Consider the following 14,286-nt stretch of genomic DNA (forward strand, 5'->3'; position numbering starts at 1 on the left):
TAAAATAATAATATATTTATATATTAATATTATAACACATTAATATATTAATATATTACACTCAAACCCCGATGGTTTGACACCAACTGTTGTCAAACGAACGGGGCAACGTTTTAGTTTGACACCCCTTTTACACGGAGTTCACACACACTACCAAACGTTTGTTTTGATAGTGTGCGTGAGCGCCGTGTAAAAAGTGACAGTTCGTCACTTTTTAGTTTGACTTTGACCAACCAACGGGGTACAAACTAAAAAAGTGTCAAACGAAAAAGTGACCAACCACCGGGGGTTGAGTGTCATATATTATATATTAATATATTAATATATTAATATATTAATATATTAATATATTAATATATAAATATATTACAATATTAATTAAAATTAAAATATTAAAATATTAATACATTTAAACATTTAAACATTTAAACATTAAAACATTAAATCATTAAAACATTTAAACATTTAAACATTTAAACATTTAAACATTTAAACATTTAAACATTTAAACATTTAAACATTTAAACATTTAAACATTTAAACATTTAAACATTTAAACATTTAAACATTTAAACATTTAAACATTTAAACATTTAAACATTAAAACATTAAAACATTAAATCATTAAAACATTTAAACATTTAAACATTTAAACATTTAAACATTTTAATATTATAACATTTTAACATTTTTACTCAAAAATAGAAAAGGCATAAAATGATAAGGATCCCAAAATGAACACACCATGACACCTGACGTCGTCGCCTGAACCGTACGACGCTCCCAAACGAACGCACCATGGTTGAGCGGGTTGAGCAAGCTGTCAAATTTTTTCACTCGCGATGCATGTTCGATCCTGTTTGTGTTGGCCGCAGTTTCAAAAGTTTTAATCGAAATGAAATCGCGTGTGCTTGTGAAAAACCAAACTCCCGGCGTCAAATCTGCCGGGTGACTGATCCGGGAGGAGAAGAGGATTAGTGTCAGCAACTTTTGGTGAGTATTTGGATCGGTGAAGAACATTAATGCGTCCGCAATTTGGGGTAGATTCCGTCGCCATCGTCGTCGTTTGAAGTAGGTACGTGTGTTTTGGTACTTCTTCCGGACCGGTTTGGAAGAAGTTACCAGATGCGTCCGGGATTTGTGCCAGATTCTGTTGTCGTCGTCCTTCCGGACCGGTTTGGATAAAAGTTGCCAGATGCGTCCAGGATTTGTGCCAGATTCCGTCGTCGGTCGTGTGTGGGTGCGTGTGTTTTTGAACTTCTTCCGGTTCCAAAGAAGTTGGCAATCGCGTCCGAGATTTGTGCATCGTCATCGCCGACGTTTGTAGTGTTTGTGTGTGGTTATGTTTTGTATGAATTTCTTCCGAAACGGTTTGAAAGAAGTTGCCAGTCGCGTCCGATTGTTTATGCCGCTCACACGTTCCGTCGTCGCCGTTTGAAGTGTATCCAGCCCCATTTTTATAGCCCTCTTAGGAAATACCTTTTTTTCTATTTTACAGGATCCTCAATCGTCAACGAATCGGAAGAGCTCCGGGATGTAAATATCAGGCGTTTCGTGAAATTTGGAGATGGCCGAATCCCTCCTGCAGCAGCAGCAGATGTTTGTCATGGTCTGATGCACTAAGTGATTTGTTTAAATTTTCAAGATTCTTTTTTTTTCGCAAACGTCAAACCATAAAAATTATTGCCGGATCTTTATGGAAGAGATTCGGCACCAGTTTGTACTGATTTGACGTTTGCTGAGGGTGTCGAAAAGTTTGACTAAGTCAACTGCTTGCAAAAAAACAATGGTTTGCTTGGGTAACTTTCTTAAGTTTATTTCGTGTGTTTTTTTTTCTTTTACAGGAGGCATTTGCAAATCCTGAAAATTTAAAATAAAAAAACGAAGGTATAAAAAAATAAATTAGAAACTGTGGGTTCAAAAATTCAAATACAGTCTGCATTCGATTTGATAATTTGAGAAATTTAAAATAAAGGGCTTAAATAAATTTCAAATTCAATAGCCAAAGTTTTTGTTTAAATATCTTGAATAAAAGCATTTAAGAATCTCAGAACAGAATCTGCGAATTTTGATCGGGGGGGTGAATAGAGCGGTTCAAAAGCGGAACCGTTTTGAACTGCAAAGCGGAGCCGTTTTACTGTTCGCCAGAAGCAGCAAGTATTGTAACCATTCATTAGGGAAATTATTGTAAAAACCAAATATGGTTTGTTGATTTTCTTTTTCTTTTGATACAGCGAACCTTTTGTAATTATTCTCGGAATCACCATAACCATTACCAGTAAAGTTGTCGTATAGCCATTCTTTTTCCAATGGACCCACTTCTTACTGGCTAATTCTCCCTTTTCAGCGCTCATCCGGAGGTCGTCTCCAACAATTGATTCCGCCCGAATTGTGGGCACGATTCGCTTTTTCTAGTACAAAACGTTATTTATTAAGACTTGTACTTTGTCTCAAAATGGGCACTGTACTTCCTAGAGCTCTTGCTTACATTTTGTTCCAAACCGACTTCGCAAACCTTCATCCACTTCTGACGCAGTAATTTGTCTTCCGAAAACTTGAAAAAAAATGCGCACAGAAGATTTCAAAACAAATTATTCAAGTGCAAAGAAAAGTCACGCTTGTGCTCATTCGAAAATCACGTTACGCATTCTCTCGTCTCATCCCCCAGATTTTGATTATTTAAATTAAGATTTTTCTTAACTTAATTGTCTTCTCATTTATTAACACTAACAATACCAGCAAATCAATCCGGAGTATCCAGTCGACAAAAGGTACCGGCGGACAGACTGAACACACCACGGCATCACCCACCCGAGGGGGAACAGGAACCGGTCTCGATCGAGGGTTTCAAAAGGAATCGAAAGCGAAAGAAAACGTCGTGGAAGGATTCCTTTTGGCGATTTGCAAAAACTGAAGAAGGCGTTAACAATTCATGAACAAATAAACAAAGTGGTTCAATGTTGAATATAAATAGCATACTATGAATAACAATAAAACTACTGTAAAATTTACTTTATTTACTATATATTTTAATGTCCGAAAATAGTTTTCACAGTAGCATTTAGTGGGAATAAACCATAAAGAATTATAATTTTACTGTGTAATTCATTGTAATGCTTATTAGTTTTATTGTCCGCATATAGTTTTTACCGCATCATTTAGTAGATAAAAAACCATGAAGAACTGTAAATTGACTGTGCAATGCATTGTAATGCTTGCTGTTTTTATTATTAATGTATGATGTTTTCTATAGTCAGGACGAGTTTTTGGATGAAAAATGCAACATTAGATTAACAGTAAAATGCGTCGTATTTGGAAAAAAAATGTATGGAAAAATTTTGAAATTTTTATGGTACCGGTGCATAACAACCCCCCTTTTTTATGGTAAAATCCCAAAATACGACGCAAATTATCTTAAAAAACGATGCTGTCTACTGTTAAAACACTGTCAAAAAAACAATATATTTTATCGTTTTGTAACGTTAAAATTTACTGTAAGTTCATCAGAAATCTTTATGCGGGTTCTCTTATTTTTTGTTGTTCAACTGTACTATTATTTTAGGACATGTCCTTTTAACTCTCTACTGTCCAATTTGTTTTCGAATTTTTCATTTTTCCCGTGTTTAGGAGGTCATTTTGCAACACTTTTGATCTACGAAAAACTTTACATTTCTTGTTTAAAGTTTTTCTTGTTGAAATTTGTTTCGTTGTCTCATTTTTTGATACATAAGTATGACCCGTAAACTACGCTAAGTTGATTTGAAATTTATAAATCCAAGATGTCGGCAAATGATTCGATTAAATTATTTTTTTCGCATTTTCACATGTTCTACTATGAAACGATAGCATTATCATTTGAATTGGTAAAAAACAGCTTAGAGGCATAGTCTGGTACACTACAAAATTACTGCATACTTCAATTCAATTCAATTCGGTTTTATTGGTGAATAATCAAGATACAATAAGTTCTTTTGAGGTACATAACAGAGTTTTGGAGTGCCTTACAGCTGTGTGTTATATCATAATCCATTTTGGAACAGTTATTGCTTGAAAATAAGGGTCACCAAGTGTAAGAAAAAAATGAAAAAAAAACTTACTAAATTACTGCATTCTTATTTTCATATATTATAAATGAAATGTCAGTTAGAAAAACAGTCAAAAATGACCTCAGAAAAACATTTTTTAACATTCTGACATTTTTAAAAACAAGTGCAACACATCCAACCTTAAAATTTTCTTGAATTTTAAAAGTTCTTGTTTTCAATGCTTTTAGTAGATCAAAAATTGGTTGAAAAATTGATGTTTGGTGAATTTTTAGATCGAAGTCCAATAGAGATAGAGCTATTTGATTTCAGCAGTTTCAAAAAACGGGTGCCACGATATCTCAACTCTACTTTGACCAAATCGGCTCCAAATTTTGGTAAAGACTCGTTAAACCGGTCCCGTGTGCATGACGAAGGCCGATTTTCAAAAAGTTTATTTAAAAAAAGATTAACATATATTTTTGATTTTCATACAAAATATCGTCAGTTTTTGATTTTTGTATGTTTTTTTAATAAAAAACTCAAAATCGAGCTTTTTCATGCACACGGGATATGTTTTGAGAGTCTTCACCTCGAATTCCAGCCAATTTGGTCCATCCAACCTCGCTAATCTTTAAGAAAGTTTGACAGGTCGCTTTGTGCATAGCAAAACTTTAAGCTTAAATCGTATGTTACTCACTTTGGTCATGAAATATCTTCATGAAACTTTCTGGAGTAATTAGAAATCATCTTTTAGTAGACTGGATAAATTTTCTAAAATATGAATTTTGGAGATTTTTTACATGTATGTACTTTCCAAATCTGCAATAACCCAAAACAGAAATTTCTTCACTTAGAACAACATTTTTCATTTTAAAATTTTGTGTTTATCCAACTGAAACTTTTTTGGTGCCTTCGGTATGCCCAATGAAGCCATTTTGCTTCATTGGTTTGTTCATATAATTTTCCATACAAATTCGGCAGCTGTCCATACAAAAATGATGCATGTAAATTCAAAAATCTGTAACTTTTGAAGGAATTTTTTGATCAATTTGGTGTCTTCGACAAAGTTGTAGGTATGGATATGGACTACACTGGAAAAAAAATGATACACGGTAAACAAAACTTTGGTGACATTTTCTTTTAACGTTTTGTCACTTAAACTTGATTTGCAAAAAAAAACACTATTTTTAATTTTTTTCATTTTTTGGTATGTTTTAGAGGACATCAAATGCCAACTTTTCAGAAATTTCAGAAATGAAAAACTGTGTCACCTAAAAATGGATTTAACTTGAAAACGGTGCACTTTATCAAAATTTCACTGAAGTACTTTTTGATTGCAAATTTGATTTTACATCGAAAAATGAAGTTGAAATTTTTTTTCGACCAATATTTCGATTTTTTGCAAAAATCAGTATTGATTAAAAAAATCATAACTCGGTCAAAGATTTTTTGCACAACCTGGAAATTTCAGAAAAGTTGGCATTTGATGTCCTCTAAAACATATCAAAAAATTAAAAAAATTAAATAGTGTTTTATTGCAAATCAAGTTTTAGTGACAAAAAGTTAAATAAAAATCACCAAAATGTTATTAACGTGTAACATTTTTTCCAGTGTAGTCCGTATACATACCTACAACTTTGCCGAAGGCACTAAATTAATCAAAAAATTCCTTCGAAAGCTACACATTTTTGAATTTTCATGCATCATTTTTGTATGGACAGCTGCCAAATTTATATGGAAAATTATATGAACAAACTAATGGCAAAATGGCTTCATTGGGCATACCGAAGGCACCAAAAAAGTTTCAGTACATTTTAAAAGGCACTTATCGGTATTCAAAGGAGAAAAACATCCATCAATCTTCTCATAAACCCAATATTGAGATTAAGAAACAACATTGATTATACTGCCATTCAGAGAAAATTCACTCAAAAGTCAAATGTCAGTCCTGTTGCAGCAGCACTCCATTCAACGACTCCATACTAGACCAGTATGTTGTCCGCCAACGCAATGAGAGGGCCCATTCGAGCTTATTCCTGGCCCTGTCCCAGCCCCATTCATCTTCATCATCATTATCGTATAACGGAACGACCCCTCGGGAGAGTCCTTCAAATAGAACGCACCAGCCAAGGCCGGAGCCTCATCTTTATGCAGAACTGATTACAGCATAAAAATACCAACCATTTGTGCATGTGCGTGTCTCCTCCTCCCCCTCTGCATACATGTTGTTAAGGGGGTAACGGCCATAATATTTACGCACTGGCAGAATCCGGCCAGTACACTGCACACATACTGGTACTAGATGGGTAGGGAGAAGTCATTACGGACGATGATCTGCTCAAATATACTGGCCTTTTGAAATGCAACAGCATCATCACGAACCAATGGACCACGCTTACCATTACGCAAACCACTTTTTTCTCTTTTTTTCCTCCCTGGAGGATGCTCATTTGTCTGAGTTGCAAATGCACTTCATTTTCAAATCGAAAAAATAGGCCATGCAGGTGCAACAAGCACGAGTGTGCTTTTAGAGTTGAGGGCTCTCTGGAAATAGTGTTAAAGTACCGACTTCAGTGTGTGGCTAGTTGGGAAATAGTACTAAGTAGTATTCCCAACCGTTGGAGGATTTTTTCAAATAAGGTGACTTGTTATCTAAAGAAAGTCCGTTGCCAAATACCTTCAATTGTTTTTTGGACATTATTTAGAAACTATTTTGGAACACAAATTCAGAGCTCCACAGGCCGTCCACTACCATCATCAAACACTAGCTTTCCCGCGCTCAAAACTGTCCCCGAAAACGTGCCTCAAAATTTCGAGCTCGGCTTATGCCGGCGGCAGTTTTGTGTTTGCTCAGCCACATATTACCGGCACTATTATGCTCCGGTTCGTAATCTTGCGAAAATCTTCCGCTCAAATATTTGCCCATTTTTCCCTCAGCCTGTCCGTGTTCGTGTGTGTTTGTAGGAAACTGTACTCTTTCAACACCAACTTGCACCGTTCAACACGGGTCCTTAAAAAAAGAGCTGATATCAAACCCAAAGTCCGCAGAACGGGAATGTTTGTGTGCTCAAGACCTGAATATCGAGAGCGTGTGTGCGTGTGTGTGTGTGTGTGTTAAAATGTGTTCAGGACACTTCATTTTTCCCCTGTCATAAGCAACTATTTTTGCGATACGGGCCTCAGCACAACAGAAGAAGCTTTTCACACAAAAAAAAGACGAGGAGCATAAAAAATCTTGCTTTCCTTCCGCACTTTCCACTTACACTTCTGTGTGTGACCAAAGAAGGAGTGAGGGGAAGTGTGTGGGTGTGGAAAATGGGGTCATCAGTGATATGATTGCTGTGTGGTTTATCCCCACATACACACACACATGTTCAGCACTGCACTGATTGCAGGAAACTGCAGCGTGGCTTGGCGGGTTTGTCACTTTCTGTCCCAGAGCGACTGGACCTTTTTTACATATATTTTTTTTATTTTGCTTTCAAAGTTGGAGAAAAAATTGGAATCCGAGATGAATACAGATTTATTTCGGCTGTATATGGTTGAAGACATTTTCCGAACGACTTGCTTGCTTTAAGGAGTTAAATTTGGGGAACTTTTTTTCTTCTTCCATTATTAAGCAAACTTAAAACCAAATGTTAAGATTTATTGCAAGCCCGAACAAAAAGCAGCTTTAAATTTCATCCACAAATCTTCCATTTAGAAAAAATCAAATTCTCTGCAACAAACCAGGCACACTACTAGGTGAATCAATCGATGGTGTTTTATTTCACCTTCAGTGATATAAAACGAACGAGATGAATGCGGGGTCAGTGGAAATGAGGGAAACTATATACACACGCTGGAAGCTTTCCACCATATCAGTGACATTTTATCGCGTCCTTTTCGCCTCGTTGCCCGTTCACTTCTTAATCTAGCTTTTCCGCGTCACCCCCGTTTATTTCCTCTTTTTTTGCGCTAACTGTGCCTTTTTCGACACGTTGGCAACTGAAAATGTTATCAATTTTTGATGCTTTTTGTTTTATTTTTTTTAAAGAATACACATTTAATGACAAAAATGATACCCCACCATGAATACTGTCTCAGTTAAAAAAAAATATGAAAAAGTTAAAAAAACGATTTTTAATTTGAAATTCATTAATCTTTTCGAAAACAATATCTTTTAAAATTTTTGAATCAAGACAAAACTTTCAAAAGGGCATGTTATTAAATTTTGGCCCTTTTGAAATGTTAGTCTTGGTTCAAAAACTTTAAAAGTATTGTTTTAGAAAAGATCAAAAAAATTCACGAATTTTCACTGTATCTTAGCAACCAGAGGTTCCATCTTTAATGTAACTTAGACAATTTTCTAGCAAATTTTCTAAACCTTCAAAAAAAAATATTTCCAGAATTGGTCACTCATGAACACACTTTCTAATCTAATCTAATCAGACCAAATTGGTCACTCATAAAAAAACACTTTAATAAAAAAAACTGCAAATACCTATTTCGCTGAATCAAACTTTCGGTGGCCTGGCTATATCCAGAAAATGGAGCTCTTTATCAAAAAATCTGTAATGTGTTTTTTGATTCCAAATTCAATTTTACTTGGAAAAATGAAGTCAAATTTGTTTTTGCATAAAATTTTGATTTTTTCCAAAAATCACTACTTTTTCAAAAATTGATAACTCGGCGGCAGGCTTTTGACCATATTTCTCTATGGATCAAAAGTTGCGGGTTGTTGTCCCCTAAAACATGTAAAAAAAAATCACACATCAGTTGCCCCAAACTCTCTTCGATTTGCGTGAAACTTGGTCCCAAGGGGTAACATTTTGTCCGCGATCACGAATCCGAACTCCAGCTTGATATCTCGTGACAGAGGGGCGGTACGACCTCTTCAATTTTTGAACATTCGAAAAAATACGTTTTTTTTTTCAATAATGTGTAGCCTGAAATGGTGATGAGATGGAAATTTAGTTTCAAAGGACTAGGGTATTTTAACCATTAGTGGACCCGCTAGTAGAGTCGACGCGCATTTTTCACAATTTTTCAATATTTTAAGCACTTTTTCATAACCCCTCTGTACAAAACTATGAAATCTGAAATCTTTTGAACAATTTTGACTTTTTGTTTCATCAGTAATTTGTTTTTGAGCAGAAAAATAGCCATTTGAAAAAAAAAGTTTTTTTTTTGCCTGTTAGGCTGGATTTTCATGGATTGTGCAACGACATCGAGAGCACGAGCATCGAACCAACTCGATGCTCGTGGCTTGCGTTACTTCATTTAGCTTAGACACAACCCCAAAATCGACTTTCCGGAATAAGGAACACTTGCATGCAAGTTAACGAAGGATGGAAAATGACAGATTCAAACGTAAACAAAGCAGCATTGCGTGGCGATTGGAATTCCAGAACAACTTTTGAAATAAGCTGATGTTGTTCAATTAATCTTTTTCAAAAAGGCGCATGATTAGACTAGCGCATAATTTAATTAAATAAAACCTCTTGCCTCATGTTCGTTGCGAAAAATCATGCAAAATAGATGAGAGATAATTGAGGTTTTGTAGCGCGACTGTGTTTCAAATGTAGGCGGCGCCAAAAATCGTATTTCTTTCTGCTGGATTGAAGAACAAAATTGCTTATTTCTCATGGTTCCCTGCATCAATCTTAATGAAACTGGTTGCAAAAGACGAGAAATTTTTCTTTGCTTTAAAATAATGAACATCTTTTTTTTGGGCGCGCAGAAATATGTGACTTTTCCTAAAAAAAACATGTTTTGGAACACTAAAAATGAGTTTCCCCGTTTATATCAATGAAATAAACAGTTTTATAATTGATAACAGATGTGTTTACGTATATTCAACAATTTTTATTGATTTTTGACAGACTTTCTTAACAAATAGTCCAAATTACTATCTTTTTCTAAATTTCCAGTTTTCTCATAGAAAAATCAAACAAACATTGGAAAGTTGTACACCAAATTGTTGGAAATATTTTTTCTCATCCGAATCCGGCATAAAATTAATAAAAATGTTGATTATGAAGGAAAAAACACATATTTTTCAAAAAATAAATCATAGGTTTACGCTATTTGTTCATAGGTGGCGACACGTGTCTTTTAGCTTAGCTGCAAATTCTCTATAGAGTGGACTAAAAATTGAAAAATTTCAGGAATTTCAAAAAATTAAGCAATTTATTTTTTTAGAAATTTTAAGAAATAAATAATTCAAGAAATATGAGAAATTAAAGAAATAATTAAGTGATTTAGAAAATTGAGGAAATTTAAGAAATTAAAGAAAATAAAAGAATTAGGAAATTTAAGGAATTAAAAGAATTAAAGAAATTTTAGAAATTTTTTTAAAAAAATCTAAATTTTAGAAATTTTAGAAATTTTTGAAATTTTAGAAATTATAGAAATTATAGAAATCATAGAAAAAATAGAAATTATAGAAATAAAAAATTTTTTAAAAATTTTAAAAATCTTAAAAATTTTAAAAATTTTAGAAATTTTAGAAATTTTAAAATTTTAAAATTTTAGAAATTTTAGAAATTTTAGAAATTTTAGAAATTTTAGAAATTTTAGAAATTTTAGAAATTTTAGAAATTTTAGAAATTTTATAAATTTTAGAAATTTTAGAAATTTTAAAAATTTTAGAAATTTTAGAAATTTTAGAAATTTTAGAAATTTTAGAAATTTTAGAAATTTTAGAAATTTTAGAAATTTTAGAAATTTTAGAAATTTTAGAAATTATAGAAATTTTAGAAATTGTAGAAATTTTAGAAATTTTAGAAATTTTAGAAATTTTAGAAATTTTAGAAATTTTAGAAATTTTAGAAATTTTAGAAATTTTAGAAATTTTAGAAATTTTAGAAATTTTAGAAATTTTAGAAATTTTAGAAATTTTAGAAATTTTAGAAATTTTAGAAATTTTAGAAATTTTAGAAATTTTAGAAATTTTAGAAATTTTAGAAATTTTAGAAATTTTAGAAATTTTAGAAATTTTAGAAATTTTAGAAATTTCAGAAATTTTAGAAATTATAGAAATTATAGAAATTATAGAAATTATATAAATTATAGAAATTGTAGAAATTTTAGAAATTATAGAAATTATATTAATTATAGGAATTCTATAAATTATATAAATTAGAAATTATAGAAATTTTAGAAATTATAGAAATTTTAGAAATTTTAGAAATTTTAGAAATTTTAGAAATTTTAGAAATTTTAGAAATTTTAGAAATTTTAGAAATTTTAGAAATTTTAGAAATTTTAGAAATTTTAGAAATTTTAGAAATTTTAGAAATTTTAGAAATTTTAGAAATTTTAGAAATTTTAGAAATTTTAGAAATTTTAGAAATTTTAGAAATTTTAGAAGTTTTAGAAATTTTAGAAATTTTAGAAATTTTAGAAATTTTAGAAATTTTAGAAATTTTAGAAATTTTAGAAATTTTAGAAATTTTAGAAATTTTAGAAATTTTAGAAATTTTAGAAATTTTAGAAATTTTAGAAATTTTAGAAATTTTAGAAATTTTAGAAATTTTAGAAATTTTAGAAATTTTAGAAATTTTAGAAATTTTAGAAATTTTAGAAATTTTAAAATTTTAGAAATTTTAGAAATTTTAGAAATTTTAGAAATTTTAGAAATTTTAGAAATTTTAGAAATTTTAGAAATTTTAGAAATTTTAGAAATTTTAGAAATTTTAGAAATTTTAGAAATTTTAGAAATTTTAGAAATTTTAGAAATTTTAGAAATTTTAGAAATTTTAGAAATTTTAGAAATTTTAGAAATTTTAGAAATTTTAGAAATTTTAGAAATTTTAGAAATTTTAGAAATTTTAGAAATTTTAGAAATTTTAGAAATTTTAGAAATTTTAGAAATTTTAGAAATTTTAGAAATTTTAGAAATTTTAGAAATTTTAGAAATTTTAGAAATTTTAGAAATTTTAGAAATTTTAGAAATTTTAGAAATTTTAGAAATTAAAGAAATTTAAGAAGTTTAAGAAATTTAAAAAAAATTAAGAAATTTAAGAAATTTAAGACATTTAAGACATTTAAGAAATTTCAGAAATTTAAGACATTTAAGAAATTTCAGAAATTTAAGAAATTTAAGAAATTTAAAAAATTAAAGAAATTTAAATTTTTTTAAACAAATTTTAAAAATTTAAGAAATTTATGAAATTTAAGAAATTTAAGATATTCAGGTAATTATAAATATTAAGAAATTAAAGGAATTGAAGAAATTAAAGTAAGTAAAGACATTTTATATATTTTTAATATTTTAGAAATTATAAAAATTTTAGAAAACTTTGAAATTTTAGAAAAATTTTAAATTTTAGAAAGCTTTGAAATTTTAGAATACTTTGAAATTTAAAAAAAAACTTAGTAAATTTATAAGTTTAAGAAAATTTTATTTTTTTTTTTAGAAATTTTAGAAATTTTAGAAATTTTGGAATTTAAGAAATTTAAGCAAAATTTAGGCAAGCAATCCGTCCAACGGTGCACGGCATCCTCCTGCAAAACAATGCCCAGAAATCCGGCCTCCGGTGGACGGATTCCTCCTGCAAAACAATGCCCCGAAATCCAACCACCGGTGGACCAGTTCCTTTTGTCAACTTGGCCAGGCAATCCGTCCATCGGTGCACAGAATCTTCCTGCAAAACAACGCCCAGAAATCCGTCCTCCTGCAAAACAAAACCCTGAAATCCGTCCACCGGTGAACGGATTCCTCCTGCAAAACAATGCACCGAAATCCAACCACCGGTGGAGGGATTCCTCCTGCAAAACAATGTCCAGAAATCCGGCCACCGGTGGATCGATTTCTCCTGCAAAACAATGCCCCGAAATTCTTTTACCGGTGGACAAGTTCCTCTTGTCAACTTGGCCAGGCAATCCGTTCACCGGTGGACGGATTCCTCCTGCAAAACAATGCACCGAAATCCAACCACCGGTGGACAAGTTCCTCTTGTCAACTTGGCCAGGCGATCCATCCACTGGTGAACGGATTCCTCCTGCAAAACAATGCCCTGAAATCCGACCACCGGTGGACGGATTCCTCCGGTAAAACAATACTCCGAAATCCAACCACCGGTGGACGGATTCCTCCTGCAAAACAATATCCACCATTTCACCATGCAAAATCAGCTGTTTTGATTGTTGACAAGGTCTGGTTTGACAGATAGAATTTGTTTCGTCAAGTTTCATTCCCATCCCGTACCAAGCGTTTCAAAGCGTTATTTAGGTTTGTGTCTAGGGTGCCGCTGAGGTAGCAAAAAGGCACTGAACGAGCATCGAGTTTCAATGCACGGACATTTTAGCAAAGCATGGTCGTGAGTATGCTTTCGATGTCGGTCGTCTAAAGATGCTCGTGCATCGAAAATGAAAAGTCGGAAAATCGCATTTTCGCAACTTTCCGGCGATGGGTATGTGTTTGTTTGTGCTTATACTACCATAAAATATCAATCCAAACCATTTTGCGATTTAACCTGATTGATAAAAATGAGTTTTCGGCAAAATATGACCACGAGCATCGAAAGCCGCTTTCGATGTCGGTCATCGAAAAATCCATGAAAATCCACCCTTATGGTAACGAGGCTGCTGAAGATCACAACAACAACGATCTTCTCGAGGTCAAGGGTTCGGAGATCAACACCACTACCGATGAAGATCAACCAACGCCGGGGCTGGTCTACGTGGGACGTGTGAAGACTCGTCAGTCGAAGCCGAGAGCTAAGAAGAAAGCCCACGGCAAGCGTAGAAAGCGTTGAATTTTTACTGTTATTCGATTTGCTAAATAAATAAATTCATATAAGTAACTTTTTCGTGTTACATTATGGACCCTCTTTTCCTATAGTGGACCCGGGTCCATAATCCGATTGTGGACCCGGGTCCACTATAGGAAAACTATTATTTTAATACCAAATTTAACCGTATTTGGTGTTTTGATGCTTCGGCTGCCGATCCCGATGATGCTATGAGACGCGGGTTCGATTCCCGCCTTATCCACTGAGCTTCTATCGGATGGTGAAGTAAAACGTCGGTCCCGGTTTCTCCTGTCTCGCCAGAGGCGCTGGAGCAGAAATCCCACGTTAGAGGAAGGCCATGCCCCGGGGGGCGTAGTGCCAATAGTTTCGTTTTTTGGTGTTTTGATGCATGATGGAGGTCTTATGGTAGATATAATGAATAAATGATGGTTTTTCCATCATAAACAAAGATGTTTTGTTAACAAATTTGGCTTAAAACAACAAAAAACCTAACAGACATTTAAACAAATTTATTTCCGAAA

The 14,286-nt window shown here is 32.5% G+C and overlaps 1 protein-coding gene across 1 annotated transcript in view; it reads left to right on the plus strand.

Moving 5' to 3' along the window:
* The window catches only part of LOC6046522 (synaptogenesis protein syg-2), a 587,979-nt gene that overhangs the window by 560,956 nt on the left and 12,737 nt on the right, over positions 1-14,286 (plus strand). The window lies entirely within an intron of this gene.

Source organism: Culex quinquefasciatus, chromosome 3 (assembly GCF_015732765.1).
Source record: "Culex quinquefasciatus strain JHB chromosome 3, VPISU_Cqui_1.0_pri_paternal, whole genome shotgun sequence".
NCBI lineage: Eukaryota > Metazoa > Arthropoda > Insecta > Diptera > Culicidae > Culex > Culex quinquefasciatus.